This window comes from Lactuca saligna, chromosome 4 (genome assembly GCF_052625555.1).
Source record: "Lactuca saligna cultivar CGN05327 chromosome 4, ASM5262555v1, whole genome shotgun sequence".
NCBI classification, from domain to species: Eukaryota; Viridiplantae; Streptophyta; class Magnoliopsida; order Asterales; family Asteraceae; genus Lactuca; species Lactuca saligna.
Genome location: NC_136420.1, coordinates 8,086,197 through 8,107,596, shown reverse-complemented (window position 1 = coordinate 8,107,596; position 21,400 = coordinate 8,086,197).

Sequence of the window (21,400 nt, the reverse complement as noted above, 5' to 3'; positions counted from 1 at the left end):
TACTTGTATTCCCCCCCCCCCCCCTAAAAGCATGTAAAAGTACTCATAAAACATTTAAAAGTGTGAATTATAGGGGTATGAACTCACTTGTAAGATCGGAGGTTGCGGGATGAAAACCGGACAGAATTTTGGCTAGAGAAAGTGGATTTCCATGGGATTCTCGGGAATCTCGGGAGCACAAACGACCTTCGGGACTCGAGCAAAGTGATCGGGGCTTCGGGGTAGCATGGGCACGGAAAACGAGGCAAGAACGTAAGAGAAATGAGAGAAATGGTGTGATTTTCCCGGAACCCTCGCATCCCTCTTATAGGGGGCTGAGAGGCCTCGGTACGTGGGGCGTACGAGGTTACGCGGGGCGTACTCGTGCATCATGCATGACCGAGTCCTTGACTGTCGAGGCTTCGGATGGGACGGGACGGGTAGGCTCGCATAGGGGTGACTTGGACGAACCGAGGCCAAGGCCTTGTGTACGCTGGGCGTACGGGGGTTACGCTGGGCGTAACTCGACCCTATCTGGTGACTCCCCTTCGGATAATACCAAGGGTTTATATTTAAATCTATATATAAATTATTTAATAAACTTCAAAAATTCATATCTTCTTCATACGAACTCCGTTTTCGACGTTCTTTATATCCCGCGGAGGTGAGACCATACTCTACAACTTTCGTTTAGATCCCGTTGGCAAATTACGAAATTATTTTTATTATTTATTTTTAAAAGGTCGCGGTAAGAAAATTTCTTTAGAAATTCATAACTTCTTTATCTGACGTCGGTTTTTGCCAGACTTTTTACCGCTGAAATACCATTGTTGAGACCTTCGATTCTCGTTTAGGTCATTCCGGTCACAAGTCACTCGATCTATGATTCGAGTTTTTAGCCATCTGCCGTTAAGCCGAACTTGAAAAATTCCTAACTTTCTTATATGAAGTCGAATTTGGGCGTTCTTTTTACGTACGATCACAGTTTAATGACTTCTAACATAATAGGTAACTTAATTAGTGATTTTTGGATATTTTATTTTTGAAGTTAATTTTATTACAACTAACGTGGTTACAATACTTGACTTTTTAGGTCGTTTACATGTAGTTGAAATATCGGGTTGTCACACCCACAACGTGGCAAAAGGTGCCACGACGTGGCAAGGGCCAGTTTTGCCCTATAAATAGATTTAGGGGCCAGCTGAGTTTGGTTGCTCATTCTCTCATCTCTCACCCATATTACCTCGATTTACGTGCAAAGAAGTACCCCCGAAGCCCCAGTATCAACCCCAAGACCCGAAGCATGTCCCGAAGCCTGAAAATCCCGAGAAGTGAAATTCCCGAGCCGAAGCTCTGCCCGCGAGGAGCCCGGTTTTTGTGAATATCTTCCAGATCTACCGAAGAATACTACTTCTACAAGTCGTAGTGTTGTCCGATCATCTTCTGATCAAGTGAGTTTATAGTCCCTTTCACAAACATGATTTTAATACAAGTATTGTTTGAATGTATTAAGTATCTGTTTTGTGTGAGTGTGTAGTTACTTTCTTCTAACTCATAGATAGGAGTTATTCTCTAGGAGATACGTGTTATGTGTATGTATCTCATCTATTATTTGGAATGTGTATTGGATGAACATGCTATACAGGTTTTAAACTATGTATAAAAGTGTATATTTATATCTACAAAAATGTTGGGTAGAATATGGGTAGATGGGATAGTTGGTGACTATGGAGTTAGCGCCTATTGTATAAACCTTGGTGATTATGGAGTTAGCACCTACTGTTAAGTAAACCTTGGTGACTATGGAGTTAGCGGCTATTGTATAAACCTTGGTGACTATGGAGTTAGCGCCTATTGTATAGACCTTGGTGACTATGGAGTTAGCGCCTATTGTATAAGCCTTGGTGACTATGGATTTAGCGCCTATTGTATAAGCCTTGGTGACTATGGAGGTAGCGCCTATTGTATAAACCTTGGTGACTATGGAGTTAGCGCCTATTGAGTAAACCCTTGAAACTATGTGACTTTGTGCCTATACCTCAGGTCAAACCTTAAGAATGAAGGATAAATGATTGTTATGATAGATCCTTAAGATAAATGGAGATAATGAGGATGGGTAATTAGGTTGATTATTTGATGATTAAATATAATAAATATATTATTGTGTGTTGAAAACCCTATATGCTCACCAGGCTCCCAAGCCTGACGCATTCAGTTTTCTTTGCATTTCAGGTAATGGCACAAGAGTATAAGTTGGTGGACTTGACGAGAGATTTTGGATTATAGATCAGTAGTTATAAATAACTATCGTAAGGTCTATTTTATATTGTTTATGCTTTTGGTCTGTATCGGAACATGACATCCCGAGATTTTGTTATTTAATGAAAATACATTTCTTTAAAGAAATGCTTTGATAAATTCTTATCGCATTTTGTCTTGGGAACAAATTCCGCAACCGTTTTCTTTAAACAACTACTCTGATTGGGGATGTCACAGTTGGTATCAGAGCATTAGTTTAAGCGAACTAGGAATTTGTAGGATTTCTAGACTTAAACTTAGAATGCTAAGCGATGATTGTGAGATTCGTGTCTACCATATTTTAGGCACGAGCACTAGTATATTTTAGGAAATATGTCTAAAATGCTTTTATGTGCTAAATACTATATGTTTGCTATATATGAAATTGTTTGTTTGGATCTATGGTTTGTTGCCAACCGGATCTGGAAACCTTATGTGTTTAGGATTCTAAGCGTATGATTACGATATTAGGAATAGCATGTAAATGTTTCGGAGTGATAAGGAAGATCGAAATATCTATCGTGAATGAGGATCTAATTTAACCTTATTCGGTGTACAGATCAAGATGGCAAGAACAAGAAGCGGAGTTGGAAATGCAAACAAGGATAGGAATCAACCACCAGTGATTGAGCAAGCACCTATTCTAGCTGCTGCACCTGAGCCAATGATGATGGTTGGAGTGCAAATGATGATTCAAATGATGTTGGATCGTCAAATGGAGGAGACGAGACGTCTGCTTCGGCAAAATCGTGAAGAACTGTCACTTCACGTGGAAGAGCCCGAGGTCAATGGAGGACACTCGGAAGGAGGTAACTTCAATGGGGTTGTTGGTCAAGCCAACCCACCGATTGTTAGGCAGATCAACCAGGATGGGGGAAACGATGGTCGTGGATGCAAGTATACGGATCTCATGGCACCAAACCACCGTGTCTATCTGGAAGCCCGATACCAGTGGGATTTATAGGCTGGATCTCCGAGATGGAGACAATGTTTGAATGTTGCGAGTGCAGCAACAGGCAGAAGACCGCTCTTGTAATTCCTCTGTTAAAATCTGGGGTATTGAGTTGGTGGAAGTTGCTGGCTGGTTCGATGCCCAAGGGGGAAGCTAGCAAGATGTCTTGGGAAGAGTTCGTGGTGCAATTGAAAATGCAATACTGCTCTGAGCAGGATCTTCTGGAAATCAACAATGAGTTCCAAAATAGGAAGAAGGGAAAATTGAGCGTCACTGAATACGCTACAAGCTTTATAGAGAATATAAAGCTTATTCCATACCTAATTCCGACTGAACTTTCCAAGGTCAACAAGTTTGCCAATGGATTACCAGCGGACTTTGGTCCAATAGTCAAGCAAGCAACCACTCTGAAAGACGCCATCTGGGTAGCCAAAAATGTGGAGACCCAAATAAAAGAAAAGGGTCTGGAGAGAGTTGAAGTTGGAGAGAAAAGGAAACATGAAGGATCTTCAATGATCAACAAAGAAACCAAATTCTCGAAATCTGGAGGAAGAGATGAAGCTAAGTGGTGTGAAAAGTGTAAAAAGAAACACTTCGGGAAATGTAGTGATGAGATGACCTGCTACAAATATGGCAAGATAGGGCATTACGCCAACAAGTGTGCGCCTATCAAGAAGGTGTGCTATAGATGTAACGAAAAAGGGCATATTTCTAAAGACTGCCCAAAAAAAGACACGCTGCCACAGCCGAGGGCATTCCACATGCTCCTCGACGAAGCAGAAAACGATGGGAGGATTAAAAGATGAAGACTTCATATTAATATATAAAGTCTGTATCAGGAAGCATAGCCTGTTAGAGGCATAGTTAGGGCGAACTTGAACTATTGTGTAATCATTTCAATAAATAATATAAACCCTGGTTTTGTTATCCGATGCGTTGAATGATTGTATTATTTATGTTTGGTGACTTGGTCAACTGAGGGACAATACTTGGGATGAGTATGACTAGGTGTGAATGGTAGTAGAGATCTATACTACTGGAAGCACAGGACTCACACTTGGATCAGGGAAAGTCACCAGGTTACCAAGAAGCTTGTAATTGAGTTCATTTTTATTCATGTATGTCATTACCATTGTTTCGGTAATGACTAGTAAGAGGGTTGTTATTCTGACCCTAGCGGTTATGACAAATTAAGTCCTACTGCAATGAGTTTGTTACATGGTTCCGAGAACCGCGTTTGATGTAGCATCTGACTTAAGTCAGAAGATTGAAATCAATGCGATCGATAGCATCGCACTCGCTGTTAAAGAAGTTATTAGCTAGAAATGCTACACGCTAAAATGTGATTATATCACATTAGAATATGAAGGAAGGTATAATCCATTCTGGAATTTGACTCTAAGAGACTCGAATCTAAGCATTGCATCATACGATGAAAGGTCATTAGAACATGACCCATCGGTCAGTTACAATAGATAAAGGAAAGTACTTATCCTAAGAAGAAGAAGAAGGAGTCCAAAATGAGGACTTATTTGGTAACTTTAAGGTTACGATTGAAAGTACAACATAGTACGATAAGCGGATGCAAGATTGGACATCTTTTACGGTGAAGAAAGCCATAGAGTTAAATACTTTTTCGAGGAAACATAGAAATTACGATTATTACCTAGGATGAATAAATAATGTGTGGAATCATTATGCAAGTCCTGTTTCGTTGATGATTCCGAGACGTAATCATCCTAAGGAGGAGATAATTGTAACGCCCGTAGATCCGGGCTAGTCAAATTAGAGACGATAAGCATCAAAAATGACTTTTTTATGGAAGATTATTTAGAAGGATTAGTCTTAACCAAGTTTTAGTATATGTCACAAGGTTTCCATGCATATAAAGAACGCCAAAATCCGAGTTATAACAAAGAAGTTATGACCTGTCGAAGTTTCGCAACGGAACCGGCACGACCCAACGCGATGTAAATAGTGAATTTAAGGTAGATAGATATCTATACTTAGTGATCTAAATGAGAGTCGAATATGTCTTCGATGGTAGTCCAACGATAAAAGACAGACAAAAACGGAGTTCAGATGAAGGAGTTATGGATTTCGAACGGAGTTTTCCTGTCCCGACCTACAAAAGATAATATATAAGTAATATACTTATAATATATTAAAAATAAAGTAAAAATTAGCCAATGGAGTTTAAACGAAAGTTGTAGAGCATAATCTCACCTTCGTGTCGATATAAAGAACGTTGAAAATGGATTTCGTATGCGAAAGTTATGAATTTCTGAAGTTCGGGGCGCGAACCCCAAAGCTGTGTTAGAGACCACGACGTGGAAAGCAGTGCCACGATGTGGCAGGTCTTCTGACACCTCCGGGAGTCCCCCAGATGCAACTTGAGATGACGCATGCAGTAACGACCAAGCCCACAACGTGGCAAAAGGTGCCACGACGTGGCAAGGGCCAGTTTTGCCCTATAAATAGATTTGAAGGGACAGTCGAGTTTGGTTGCTCATTCTCTCATCTCTCACCCATATTACCTCAATTTACGTGCAAAGAAGTACCCCCGAAGCCTCGGTATCAACCCCGAGACTCGAAGCAAGTCCCGAATCCCGAAGATCCCGAGAAGTGCAATTCCCGAGCCGAAGCTCTGTCCGCGAGGAGCCCGGTTTTTGTGAAGATCTTCCAGATCTACCGAAGAATACTACTTCTACAAGTCGTAGTGTTGTGCGATCATCTTCTGATCAAGTGAGTTTATAGTCCCTTTCACAAACACGATTTTAATACAAGTATTGTTTGAATGTATTAAGTATCTGTTTTGTGTGAGTATGTAGTTACTTTCTTCTAACTCATAGATAGGAGTTATTCTCTATGAGATACGTGTTATGTGTATGTATCTCATCTATTATTTGATGCTATACAAGTTTTAAACTATGTATAAAAGTGTATATTTATATCTACGAAAATGTTGGGTAGAATATGGGTAGATGGGATAGTTGGTGACTATGGAGTTAGCGCCTATTGTATAAACCTTGGTGACTATGGAGTTAGCGCCTACTGTTAAGTAAACCTTGGTGACTATGGAGTTAGCACCTATTGTATAATACTTGGTGACTATGGAGTTAGCGCCTATTGTATAGACCTTGGTGACTATGGAGTTAGCGCCTATTGTATAAGCCTTGGTGACTATGGAGTTAGCGCCTATTGTATAAGCCTTGGTGACTATGGAGGTAGCATCTATTGTATAAACCTTGGTGACTATGGAGTTAGCGCCTATTGAGTAAACCCTGGAAATGATGTGACTTCGTACCTATACCTCAGGCCAATCCTTAAGAATGAAGGATAGATGATTCTTAGGGTAGATCCTTAAGATAAATGGAGATAATGGGGATGGGTAATTAGGTTGATTGTTTGATGATTAAATATAATAAATATATTATTGTGGGTTGAAAACCCTATATGCTCGCCAGGCTCCCAAGCCTGACCCACTCAGTTTTTTTTTGCATTACAGGTAATGGCAAAAGAGTATAAGTTGGTGGACTTGACGAGAGATTTTGGATTATAGATCAGTAGTTATAAATAACTATTGTAAGGTCTATTTTATATTGTTTATGCTTTTGGTCTGTAACATACACGTTCTGAAATTGTGTATTGTAATTATTAAAAGTGAATAAAATTGAGTGTTGAGTTCTAACAGCTAGTTTTTACTAGAAATGAAGTAAAACTATGTTTACAATCACTCATAAAATATCGGAAGTCTTATGGGATTCCAATTAATAGCCAAATAATGAAAATTTAGCGAAAATATAAAATTTTAAATAAGTAAAATTTTATTATTTGATGTTGTAAATCATCTCGTTAGAAACTTGTACGCGAAAACCTTGTCGAAATCCGAGTTATAACGAAGAAGTTATGACCAACCGAAGATCTGCGATAAAACCGATACGACGCCAAATGACGTAACAAGTGAGTTTTGATAAACTACTTTTTAGCCTTAGTGATCTAAATGAAAGTTGTAGTATTCGTTAAACCGAGAAATTCGATAAAAAGAATGCCAAAATCTGACTTCGTATAAGGAAGTTATGATTTTTCGAAGTTTCAACTTAGCAGTAGACAGCTAAAACTCGAATTTTAGATCAAGCGATATTTTGTTGGGTTTTGAGCATTCTAACACTCTTATGGTGTACATGCAACCCTATAAACCTTGGATCTATGTTTTCTCTATAATACATGCAAATAAGAACTTTCCAAGGCTTTAATCCTAACTAGCATATTATGAAGCACTTGTACTACAAAGTACTAGTTAGATGACATACCTTTTGATGTAGCTTGATGTCTTCAAGCTTTATGAGCTTAGCCCCAATAATGTGGAAGCCTCAAGTGGAATCACAAATCACCAAAACACCTTGGAAGACTTTAGAGAATATGGATACTTGGTTCTCTCTAGTGAAATTGGCTAGCCCTTCATAGTGTACCCACACTAGTGCCAATTTCACCAACCAAGGACATCTTTATATAGTATGGAAACTAGGGTTAAACCCATGACCTTTCATTTCATATGATCCATGGGTTAAACACTCCATGGACTATCCATGAAAGCTTAGCCCAACCTAAATGAACTTGAACCATTCCATATATACAAGAGTCCATATTTAATTAGTTCATTTTGATCACTTAATTAATTGTAAATTAATTCTTGATCAATTCTAATTAAGTAATATGATTCCATATTAATATATTAGAACTTATAATATATTAATATTAATCATAAACATACTATTCTCAAAAGATTATCCATATAAATTGTGTCGGTGAAGTGCAACCCAAATGGACCATGCCGAGTCGGGTCAAGTACATACCAAATATAGTTATGGACTTAGACATTAATCCAACAGTCTCCCACTTGGATAAGTCTAAAACTATTATTGAGTATGACTTCAAAACCTAACTGGCAATTGTAGCTCTTAAAGCCGCTGTCGAACTCTGATCTTGTCAATGAACTTGTCCATTAGATAAGGGATCATATATTCCTCCATTCTAGATATCATATGGACTGAGACATGGATTATAATCATTCTCTCTGTCCATTTGTTGTTTCCCGATTTCCGATTTATGACGACTGACTAATTGAACAAATCAAATCAGTCCTGGCCCGGCCGAGCACTTCCATCTGTCATCATCAAATCATCGAGGGGCCCACAGATATCGCTTTTATCCCAAAGGTAAAAGGAATGGATAAACTTCGACTCATATGGCTTGTTCTACTACTTGTTGAATCATACACAACGGCACGTTTTATAACATCGAGTTACCAATGCGTTTTCGTGCAATCAATGTACTATCAACTCATAGTAACAACTCATATCTCTAGGTTTGAAGAATATAAGATATTATCGTCTCATGATCACTCGTGATAAAATCCATGAAGTGATTCCAATGAGCGCGGGTTGAATCCAATACTCAGAACTTATGAGCACTCATAAGTGTTGTAGCCCTTTGTCCAACACCTTAGACCTCTACAAGCCAACCCATGACAGTCTTAATTCATATCTACTTCCAACATATGACCGACTGTGGATGGTTTGAATAACTTAGTCATTCCGGAAGAATAACCTAGTTTATTCGGGAAGTCAAAACATGCAAAGTGAAACACAAGAATAATTGAATCCAATTAAAAACTTGAATCCCAAGATTAAAACTTATCATATTCATCATGTTCATCATCCCTTGAAGGTGTACGGCCGCACACCTTCATATGGGGCAGCATAACTTCAAACCTCCTAAGTGTGAAGAGCAAAAACTTCAAAAGTCATCAAATGGACTCAAATGAGGAGTGTACGGCCGCACACTCCTGTGTACATCCGCACACACCCTCTATATGGCCGCACACTCTTGTGTGCTGCCTCACACACACTCCTGACCGTACACCCCAGCCGCACACTCATTTTCAAGGCCGCACACTCACTGAAATGCCCACATTTGGCCCTAAACTTACATAAATCATTAATTATGGATCCTAGGGCACTTATTCTTAGTAATTCTAAGCCTTAAGGATGTTTTCCTATCATGTTAGTCATGAAACACCTAAATTCTAACTCACCTATGTGTCGTCACGTGAATAATAGGGGCCATAGGCGTTCAGGGCATCCGTTGACACTCGAACCCTACGTTAAGCGGTGAGTTCATACCCCTACTCTTTTTCACTGTTTTTAACTATTTTTAAGGGGGGTAGGGAACACAAGCAAAGTACAAGAGGTTTCTTGTACTCAAAACTTGTTTTCATGTGTGTGTTTCACATTTTATATGCTTTTAACACCGATTACTACCACTGATAACTGTTTGAACATGCAGATCACGTAAACATATATTTGCAAAATGGGTTTTAAGCTGTTATGTTTTTCATATATTTCACAAATGCCTTTCCACATTTTATCACTTAAAAGCATGACATTAGAACATTTGAACATAATACCTGTACACTGTTTTGTCCTCGGTAACACTCCACGAAAATACGCGAGTGGAGGACTATCATATTATTACTAGTAAATTTGTTAATCCGTATGATTGGAGACACGTCCTCGGAGAACACTCCACAAAGATACGCGAGTGGAGGACTACACCCGTAACCAGAATCTCTGGGATTTAGAGAGCGTGACTTGAGTGTATAGATCTATATGGGGCTGACTACCCCACACCTGGCTGCTAGCTAGAGTCGAACCGAAAGGTTCAAGGGTGACGAGAGTCATAAGGTGATGTGGACTACTTATTGCCACATTTAGTCTATTGTATGGTTATGGAACTCGCAATTAGGATAGCAGAGATTTACTCTATAGTAATAATGAATAACATAATACATCTTTTACATTGATAACCAACAGTCAGGAAAGTATGGGACTTTCCTGGGGAACGTTTACATAACAAGAAAAGGGTAACAAACCGGATAACTTTACATCTTTCACAATTGGTAAAACACAATCAGTAAGGTATGGGACTTTACTGGGAATACATTGGTACCTAACCAGAACAGTATATCCAACCAGATAACCTAACTGTACATTTTCACAAGGGTAAACATGTTTTCAGTGTACAACTTTACTTTACATGTTGAGAAACAATAACCAACCTTTTTAAGAAAATATGGGATTTTCTTGGTGTGCGTAACATTTCAGAAACAGAAAGGAAACTCAAACATTTTCATAAAACAAAAACCGCTTATGAACTCACCAGCATTATGCTGATTTTCAAACCGCTTGTGTTCTCAGGTCAACATTAGAATAGATATCCGAAGATCATTTTGTTCCAGGTTGGAGTGCGCAGAAGATCAGTTCATTTTGTTATTATATACTATGTATCACAAATGTATAACTTTACTATTGTAACAACTGCAAAAATTTTCAATATGTAATGTATGGTTGTTCTACTTTACTTACTATGTGCATTGGATTTGATACTCAACATGGAGTCAACCCCGGAAATGTTTCCGCCTGTGGTTTTTGGGGTGTGACAGATTGGTATCAGAGCCCTTGTTTATAGTGAATAAAGTATACCAAACCTTAAATGCTATAAAACTATAAACACTAAAGGGCCTAAGTGCTCTGAATTAAAAGTATCATCAAACTATAAGTATTTTCAAAAGTATACAAGTATACCGAACTGTCGAGATCCGTAAATACAAGTAGAATAAAACATAAGTAAATGGGTGTTGCATACTGTGGTTAAACCTGGACAGTTATGTAGTCGTGTCTAGGATCAATATAGCCTGGCCAACTATATTCATTCGAGACACGGCCAACATGTGTTTGGGAGTGACTGTGGTATGCGGCATGCCTAAAACTTACCCTAATATCACAAACATCGAGCCAGTGTCGTCGCGAATCATGAAATATTATGGGAGTATTTCTCGAGCCAATCCTTTGTAGAAATCCTCGTTCACGTATAGATCCTTGATCATTCTGTTAGAGATAGTTTACCTACTTTGATAGCTCTTTCCTTCTTTATCGCTTATTCGATATATATATCTGTCATATCTATCGATTCGATTCAGAGGACTTACCATCCTCTCTTTTCTTGATCTTATTAGATCAAGATGCCTTCAAGAAAGAGACCCAGCTCCAAGACCAACAATCCTCCTCCACCACCACCTCCTCCTGAATTTGACCCTTTGATGTTCCAGGCATTTGTTACTGCCGCAGTAGCAGCCGCCATGTCTCAAATGAACCCCGGTGGTTCAGAAGGTAGTCCCCAACCCCAAAACCAAGAAAATAGCCAGGGACGCCGAAAGGAGGGTTCCTATAAAGATTTCATGAACGCAAAACCTACATCTTTCAATGGCACTGGAAATGCCATTTCCCTTTCCCGATGGTTCGAGAAAATCGAATCCATCTTCGAAATCTGTGCTTGTTCGGAATCTGATAAAGTAAAATTCGCAGCCTGTACCTTCATTGATAAAACTCTGACTTGGTGGAATGGCTGAGTCAAATCCTTGACCCTACCTGTAGCCAATGCCATGGGTTGGGAAGCCATGAAAGAACTCCTGTTAGCTGAGTACTGCCCTAGGGGTGAAATGCAAAAGTTAGAGCACGAGCTCTGGAACCTGAAGATGAAGGGTTCCGATATTGTCGCATACACTTCAAGATTTGATGACCTGGCACTACTCTGTCCGGGATTGGTTACCCTGGAGAGTAAGAAGATAGAGAAGTTCATCTGGGGGCTGACCCAGCCAACTAAGGGAAACGTTTTAGCTACATGTCTGGATACTTATGATAGTGCCAAGAGCTTAGCCCAAACCCTAATTGATCATAGTGATGATGTCGAAGAAGCCACCACCACTCCTGAGCAGACCAAGAATAGTGGTGAGAAAAGGAAGTTTTGGAAGAAGAAGAAGGGCCAATCTTCTCAAGGATCTTCAAAGAAACAACAGACTGTAGCAGTCCATGCTGCTACTGTCCCCATTGCTGCTGCTTCTGTTGTGGGATCTACCGATCAAACATCTGTTAGCAAATATGCTGGTAACCTTCCCCTGTGTGACAAGTGCAAATACCACCACAACCCGGGCCCCTACCGTGAACTGTCATGTACCAATTATGGTAAGAAGGGGCACACAGTTCGATTCTGCAAAGCTCCAGTCCAGTCAGCCAATCAATCTTCTGGAGCAGGTGTTGGTCAAGCCTGCTATAACTGTGGAGAGGTTGGGCACTTTAAAAGGAATTGCCTCAAGAAATCAATAGCTGATAATACCGGGAGAGTCCTAGTCATAGGACGGGAAGAAGCCGTCGCTGATCCCACTGTAGTCTCGGGTACGTTCCTTCTCGACAACTCATATGCTAGTATTCTTTTCGATTCGGGTGCTGAAAGAAGCTTTGTTAGTCATTCGTTCAAACGTAACCTAAAACATAATCCTCACCCTTTAACTGAAACGTTTACTGTCGAGATGGCTAACGGTGAGAAAGAAAACGCTAATGACATATTCATAGATTGTACCCTTACCTTGAACGATCATTCATTTCCCATCGACCTTATGTCAGTCTCTATTAAGAGTTTTGGTGTTATCATTGGCATGGATTGGTTGAGTCCCAATCATGCTGATATTCTTTGATACGAGTTAGGGAGAGTGATGTTTCCAAAATAGCTTTCAGGACTCGATATGGACACTATGAGTTCGTAGTGATGCCCTTCGGTCTAACCAATGCACCGGCTGTGTTCATGGACCTGATGAACCGGGTGTGTCGTTCCTTCTTAGACAAGTTCGTCATCGTGTTCATTGACGACATCCTCGTCTACTCTAGGAGAGAAGAAGACCACAAACAACACTTGAGGCTAGTGTTGGAAACCCTTAGATCCGAGAAGTTGTACGCGAAATTTTCCAAGTGTGAATTCTGGATCCGGAAGGTAACTTTCCTCGGTCACGTAGTAAGCAAGGAGGGTATTCATGTGGATCCTTCCAAGATTAAAGCGATAGAGAATTGGTCGGCACCAAAGACATCCACAAAAATCTGTCAATAATTGGGTCTCGCCGGCTATTATCGAAGATTCATCCAGAATTTTTCCACAATCGCCAAACCCCTAACCACTCTAACGCAGAAAGGTGTACCCTTTTGTTGGAGTGAAACGCAAGAATCAGCATTCCAAATGTTAAAGCAAGCCTTGTGTAGTGCATCTGTTCTGTCCCTACCCGAAGGGACAGAAGACTTCGTTGTCTATTGATATGCGTCTAATCAGGGCTTAGGATGCGTGCTTATGCAGAGAGGAAAAGTGATTGCTTATGCCTCAAGACAGTTGAAAGCACATGAGGTCAACTATACCACGCACGACTTGGAGTTAGGAGCCGTAGTCTTTTCACTGAAGATTTGGAGACATTATCTCTACGGAACCAAGTGTACGATCTTCACTGACCATAAAAGCCTACAGTACATCCTCAATCAGAAAGACCTAAACATGAGGCGACGACGATGGGTAGAACTACTTAGCGATTATGAGTGTGAAATCCGCTACCATCCTGGCAAGGCCAATGTGGTAGCAGACGCCCTTAGCCGAAAGGAAAGTTCAAGCCGAAAGGTGAAGACCCTGACGATGACTATCCATTCCCATTTATCCATGCAAGTCCGAGACATCCAGATAGAAGCCCTTAAACCCGATAACAAATCAAGTGAAGCCTTAAGGGGAATGGATAAGAAACTTGAGATCAGAGGTGACGGAGTCTACTACTTCATGGATCGAATCTGGATTCCAAAGTCCGGAAGATTCAGGGAGATTGTCATGGAGGAAGTGCACAAGACCAGATACTCTGTTCACCCGGGTTCAGACAAGATGTACCTAGATCTCAAGAAAAAATACTGGTGGCCAAACATGAAAGCTGAGATAGCTACATTCGTGGGCAAGTGCTTGACTTGCGCCAAGGTGAAAGTCGAATATCAAAAACCCTCGGGTCTGCTTCAGCAGCCTGAGATACCTGAATGGAAATGGGAGATGATTACCATGGACTTCATCACCAAGTTACCCAAATGTCCTAGTGGGTACGATACCATTTGGGTAATTGTCGATCGTTTGACCAAATCCGCTCACTTCATCTCGATTAAAGAATCGTTTAAGATGGAGATACTTGCACGGATCTACATCCAAGAGGTAGTTCGAATGCACGGTGTACCTACATCCATTATCTCTGACCGAGATAGCAGGTTTACCTCCAGATTTTGGCAGTCTCTTCAGAAGTCTCTTGGAACTAAGCTTGACATGAGCACGGCTTATCACCCTCAGACCGATGGACAGAGTGAGAGAACTATCCAAACCCTGGAAGACATGTTGGGGGCTTGTGTCATCGATTTCGGCAAGTCGTGGGACACACATTTTCCTTTGATCGAGTTCTCGTACAACAACAGTTATCACACCATCATCAAGGCTGCTCCATTCGAGGCCCTCTACGGTCGTAACTGCAGATCCCCTCTGTGCTGGGCCGAGGTAGGGGACACACAGCTGGCCAAGAGTTGATTTCCTGACAGTGCTCTCACTGGTCCTGAAATCATCCGTGAAACCACCGAGAAAATCATCCAGATCCGAGAACGATTGAAAGCTTCACGAGATCACCAAAAGAGTTACGCTAATAACCATCGGAAACCTTTGGAATTCCAAGTTGGAGACCGTGTCCTGTTGAAGGTCTCGCTCTGGAAAGGTACGGTATGCTTTGGAAAGCGTGGGAAACTTAACCCTAGGTACATTGGACCCTTCTAGATCCTCGCCAGGATAGGTCCAGTAGCCTATAAACTCCGTTTACCTCATGAACTTAGAAACATTCATCCTGTCTTTCACGTCTCTAATCTTAAAAAGTGTTTGTCCGATGAAACCCTCGTGATCCCTCTTGATAAATCGAGATCGATGAGAACCTGAACTTTGTGGAAGAACCAATCGAAATCACGGATCGAGAGATCAAACGCACGAAACAAAGTCGCATCCCGATAGTGAAGGTTCGCTGGAATGCCAAGCGGGGACCAGAGTTCACTTGGGAGCGCGAAGACTCAATGAGACAGAAGTATCCACATCTCTTTTCAAATCCATGATTTGTATCGTAACTTTGAATTTCGTGACGAAATTCCCTCTAACGGGGGGATAATGTGACAACCCGAAACTTCAGGCCATGTAATTGATCTGTGTTCAGCACTAAAACTCGAGTTCATTATCTTTTGTTACATCTTGTGGTTCCATTTGAGTGCTCTAAACTTAGTATAACTTGGATATAAGCTCTAGGAAGGGTTGGAAAGTGCTTAAATATCACAAAATCGGACCAAACACACCAAATAAGGTGTGTGCGGCCGCACACCCAACCGCACACACCCCCTCAACCTCACACTCAAACCCTTATATGGATAGATACCCCTTTATTCCTTCATTTGGATGTTTCTCTTCTCTCTCTACTTTCTCTCTCTAAAATCATCAACCAATAACACTTGGAAAGCTTCCAAATTGTGATCTACTCCATCTTCAAGCTAAGTATAGTGGTAAACACTTGAATCCCAAGATTAAAACTTATCATATTCATCATGTTCATCATCCTTTGAAGGTGTACGGCCGCACACCTTCATATGGGGGTAGCATACCTTCAAACCTCCTAAGTGTGAAGAGCAAACACTTCAAAAGTCATCAAATGGACTCAAATGAGGAGTGTACGGCCGCACACTCCTGTGTACGGCCACACACACCCTCTGTATGGCCGCACACTCTTGTGTACTGCCTCACACACACTCCTGACCGCACACTCATTTTCAAGGCCGCACACTCACTGAAATGCCCACATTTGGCCCTAAACTTACATAAATCATTAAGTCTGGATCCTAGGGCACTTATTCTTAGTAATTCCAAGCCTTAAGGATGTTTTCCTATCATGTTAGTGTTGGATAAGGTGTCTAAGTCCATAACTTATTTGGTATATACTTGACCCGACCCGGCATGGTCCATTTGGGTTGCATCTCATCCAAACTATTTATGGATAATTTTATGAGAGTTATACACACATGTTTATTAATATATTATAAGTTATAATATATTAATATGAGATTATGATATTTAATTAGTTTTAGTCTTAAATTAATTATGAATTAATTTAGAGATTAAAAGCAAGACTAATTAGATTATGGGCTATTGGTTTTATATAGTGTGTGCTAATGCTCTTTTGTTAATGGGCTAGGCTTATATGGAAGTGTTGGATTAGTGTCTAAGTCCATAACTGTTTTGGTATGTACTTGACCCGATTATGAGCATGGTCCTTTTGGGTTGCCTTCACTATAGCAATATGTAGGATGATCTAAGAAGAGAAAGGTTTAAATATGATTTATTAATATATTATGAGAATAATATATTAAAGGAGAAATCATATTGTTTAATTAATATTGGTCAAGAATTAATTAAGAATTAATTTTGTGGCTAAAAGAGATTAATTAAACTTAGGGGACTGAAGTTGTAATTATAAGATAATTATAATTGGGCTATGGATCACCTAATAATATATAGGTTGAACGAATTCTATGGGAAGCCCATTAGAAATCGTCCAAGGGATATGTTTAAGGAGTTCATGGGCTGCTTAGGGCCTAAGCAGTCAGATTAGGGTTTCCTAGTTGTAAACCCTAATAGCCTACATGTATAAAAGGGACCCTTAAGCCCCAAAAACGTGGACAACACTTCCATTAGGGTTTCCAGCCGTTTTTGGTGCCTCCTTTTCTTCTACTCTTCATCCAAGTTGCATATGGTGTTTGTGACTCCATTAGAGGTACTACATTTGTGGTGCTTGCTTTCAAGAGCTAAGGAAATTCAAGGAACTAGTTGTTATTGCTATATAACAACAAAAGGTATGTATTCTAGCTTTATATATGAATTTCGAAAATTATAGTAGCATGCTAGAATTAATTTTGTGTTCATAAAGTTGTATAACTAATAGTGAAAACATAGATCCAATACTAGGGTTGCATGCACACATAGGATTGTTGGTATAAAACCCATCAGTGGTATCAGAGCCATTGGTTTTTGTTTTCAATTAGCTTTTATTCAAATTTGTGAACTTGACATATTAGGGTTTATGGCTAATAAACCCTAAAGGCTAGGTAATTTTCGCAATTAGGGTTGCAAAACCCTAGATGGCGATTTTTGCTAGGGTTTCCCAAATCCTTTCCTTAGCCTCCAAGATTTTGAAATCTAGGGTTATCCAACCCTTGGATTTCGAAATTACCTCCTTCCCCAAGGTTAGATCCTAAATTTTAGGGATTTGGATAATCCCATATCTTGTAATTATCTTTTAATTGTTAAATATGGTAATTAAAGATCATGAATTATCCCATCCCTTATTTTCGAGATTTAGAGAGGGATTCAAGGGATTAGGATATCTTAGATGTATAATTGGTAATTATCCTCATGATCTAGATAATCCCTTGTGATTTAATAATTTAAATTAATTGGTTAATTTATGGTAATTATTAAATCAAGAGTTTTAATATTTAAAATTTTAATTTAAATGTCTTAAATTCGAAAATTTTAAGTGAGATTAAAACCTAATTGTTTTGAAGAGTTTCAAAACTTGCCCTCAAGTTTTGGAATTTAAATTGTTGATTAAAAGTTAATTTTGAAAGTCTAAATTCCAAAACCCTGATTTTGAAAAGTTCAAATTAAACCCTTATGGTTTTATTAAATTAAATAAGTGTATAATTAAAAGAGATTTAATAAATCCATAATGATTTTGGTTAATTAAAAGTATAATTTAAACCACCTAGTATTTTAAAAGTGTAAAATACACCCTTATACTATATATAACATTAAAAGTTTAATATTATATATGTATAACTAAAAATTCAGTCTTACCGTTAGTAGGCCTCATTCACGAAGCTAGTCTATAAGGGGTGTTTAAGGAAATTGCCTATAAAATGGCGATTGAATGGGTATCCACTCTTACCCACCGCACTCTTGACTAGTGGAGGGTCGTTAGCCGAACGGGTAGGATATGACAGAAACCTTCCATTATAAGTATAATGAAGTACAAAGTAACTAAATGCTTTTTCAAATTCCCAAATCATAGTTACTTTAGGCAAAATGTGAAATTGTATGCTAACCCATGGAATTACACTTCGTACCCTTGTCAAACGTTAGTGGAGCGTGTGTGGTTAACCGGCACACTAATTTGGGGATGACATTGGTGGCAAAGGGTGGCTCGATGCTTATCATAGATCAATGGAGCGTGTGTGGCTAACCGGCACATTGATTAGGTGATAGTAGCATTGGGTGCACCACGTGATTCGTATGGTTATTTACACCTTGTTTGTGATCCTCGGCATCCCAGTCACGAATAGTAGGGCATAATCGAGATTAAACATGCCATTGAAGAGTTCAATGAGTCTCAAAAGATCTAGGAGTTTCAATTCATTTAAAACTTAAACTTCTTTTTCGTTTTTCATGGTGGAAATTGGTAAATCGTCATTTACCTACCTTCAAATATTCTGCAACTAGATTACGGCATCCCTCTTCTAGGTTGTAGAGTATTGTGTTGGATCCTAGCTTGATGTTTCATTTGGGTGTTACATCAAGAATTCTAATCAACTTAACTTGAATTTTCTCCCGTTTTGTAGATGTCTGAATCTTACAATGGTCTTCCCAAATCCTTTGGAACAAGCTTTCCAAATGAAGATGACGTTCCGAGATACGATCAAGGAAATGAGAGTCATGCTTCACTTCCTCCACCTCCTCCAATTATTCTCCCTGACCCACAAGTTCAAAGGCTTGAAAAGTTCAAGCTCACTCAAGCCCTTTTGGCAAGTAAACACGAAGATGGGAAACCTGTGTGTGCGCACGTCTTAGAGATGAAGTCATACATTGATAGGTTAAACATGTTGGGTGTCGAGATTTCAAGTGAGTTGGCTGTTGACTGGGTTCTTCAGTCACTTCCTGAATCATATAGTGAGTTCGTTAGAGAGTACTATATGATGGACCACGACGTGACCCTAATTGATCTCACCTATTTGCTTATAGCTGCTGAATCAGCAATGATTTGGCGTGCTGGTCAAGCAAATTTGTCTAGTGAATCAAACTCCCAAACTTTAATGCACACTGGCAACATTGGAAGTCCAGAAAGAACTAAGTCTGTGATTGTCCGATGTATTGTGCCAAAGGAGTCTATTTGCTTTTATTGCCAAGAGAAGGGGCATTGGAGACGAAGCTGCCCTAATTACCTGAGAGATCTAAGAGATGGGAGAGTCAAGACGTATGGCTCTGCTTCAGGTAAAATCCATTAACTAACTCTTTTAAGTTCCTATTCTAGATTCTTAATACATGATGTGATAAGATTACATTTTGATGTTTTGAAGGATCGAGGAAAAGAGAGGAAGCTTGAGAAAAGAAGTGAGCTGAATCTAATCATGAAGAAATGGATGTCGATCGCATTACTTGAAGAATGGATTCTTGAGCTACTACTTGGAGTTAGAATAGATTGTTAAGAAAATATGTAATAACATAGTTTTTCAATTGAATTACATTGTAAGGATAAATTTTTCCGCAATAAAATAAATTTTGATTTTATCTTATTTGTTTATCCTTGCGATGGCATGTATGAAAAAAATTGATGTTTGAATGTTTCTATTATTAGAAACAATGGATTTGATTCTTAATTGTATTATTTGTGGAAGTGTCAAGAGTTTACCAAGTAAGGAGAGTTTCTCATCGCCCAAGTTTCAATTGGACAGAAACTTGGAATCATGCAATGTGTATTGTATGATGAATGGAAAAACTTTCACATTTGGGAAACTTAGACTAATTCTTTGGCAAAATGTCAGTTGAAGGACTAGGAGATCAAGTACACTAGGTTGTGCGTTGATCAAGTCCACCACAAGAGTGACAAAGATATTCGTCATGATTTACTAAAGTTTAGTAAATGTGATTATACTTGTAAGATTAAGTGTAATTCTGAGATTGATTGAAAGAGTTTCAATGAATAGTAGAACGAATAAAGAAGAATCAAGTAGGCAGAAAGATAAAAGTTTCTCTTTTCTAGAAAGAAGGGAGAGTACCTTTTATTGTGTTTTATGATAAGTCTTAAAGATTAAGAACCATGTCTCAATAGATCCTCTAAGTGAGTCTTAGTGCAATTGCATGTCTAAGAAGAGGAATCAAGTATTGTAGAAATGGTTAAATCAAGAAGTCAATCATACTTCGTTCCGATATCAAGTCTTAAAGTCAAGATTGTGACATTGAGTAAAACGTTTTAAGTAGGTTTATAACACTCATCAAATATGGAACTTGGAAAAGTTTTCTCATTCTTGTACATTTGAGATTAGTAAGTTGTGATGTCTTGGATAAGACAAAGACCAACAAGGACCAACTTGTGAAGTGTTCCTGTCTTGATAATAACTGCACTGACTCTTGAATATTTGATTGTCAAGAAATGTTTCTTGACAAAGAGAATCATATATGTCAAGAGGTCAGTGGGAGTTTTAATGTTTTGAAAAAGTTTCAAGAACAAATCAAATAAACCTTATCGATCATCACTAGCGCACGAGTTGAGGTTTACAACCTACCGTGTTGACATTATTTTGATTCTGTGCCAATCCAATCGAGTTAATTATGCATGTGAGTTCTATGAATTCTCATTTGAATGCATAAAAAGCAAGGACCTTGATCAATGAAAGTACATTGATAAGAAAGGGTGAGCTGCTTAACTACTTGGAAGACGTGGTGGGCAGCTGTGCTACCATAAGGCAAGAAATCAAGATTAAGAAAGGTCAGTCCATATGAGTTTGAATTTGTCATAAACTTTGGTTTTAACAAATTCACATGGATAGGAACAAATACACCATTTAAATCTAAGTGTCATAAGATTTCCTCCTTCATGAAAATGATTGTGAGGAAATGCTTTCACTGAGAAAGATTTTAAGAAGATAGCAATTGTGAAAATTGTATTCTCAAATTCGATTATGGTTACGGCATCCCTTTCCATAGTTCGAATTGTGAGATTTGGCAATTAGTTTCAACATTTGGAACTTAGTAACATAAGTTATGAATTGTTTAAACACACATATGAGCTATCTAAGGCAAAGGTGTATAAGGTTAAGAAGCTTAGATAAAGGCTTATCGAAGCATCTGGTATTAGAAATATGAATTTCAGAAATTCAATAGGCATTGTTTTCTAGAAGTTCATTTGTTTTCTGAATACAT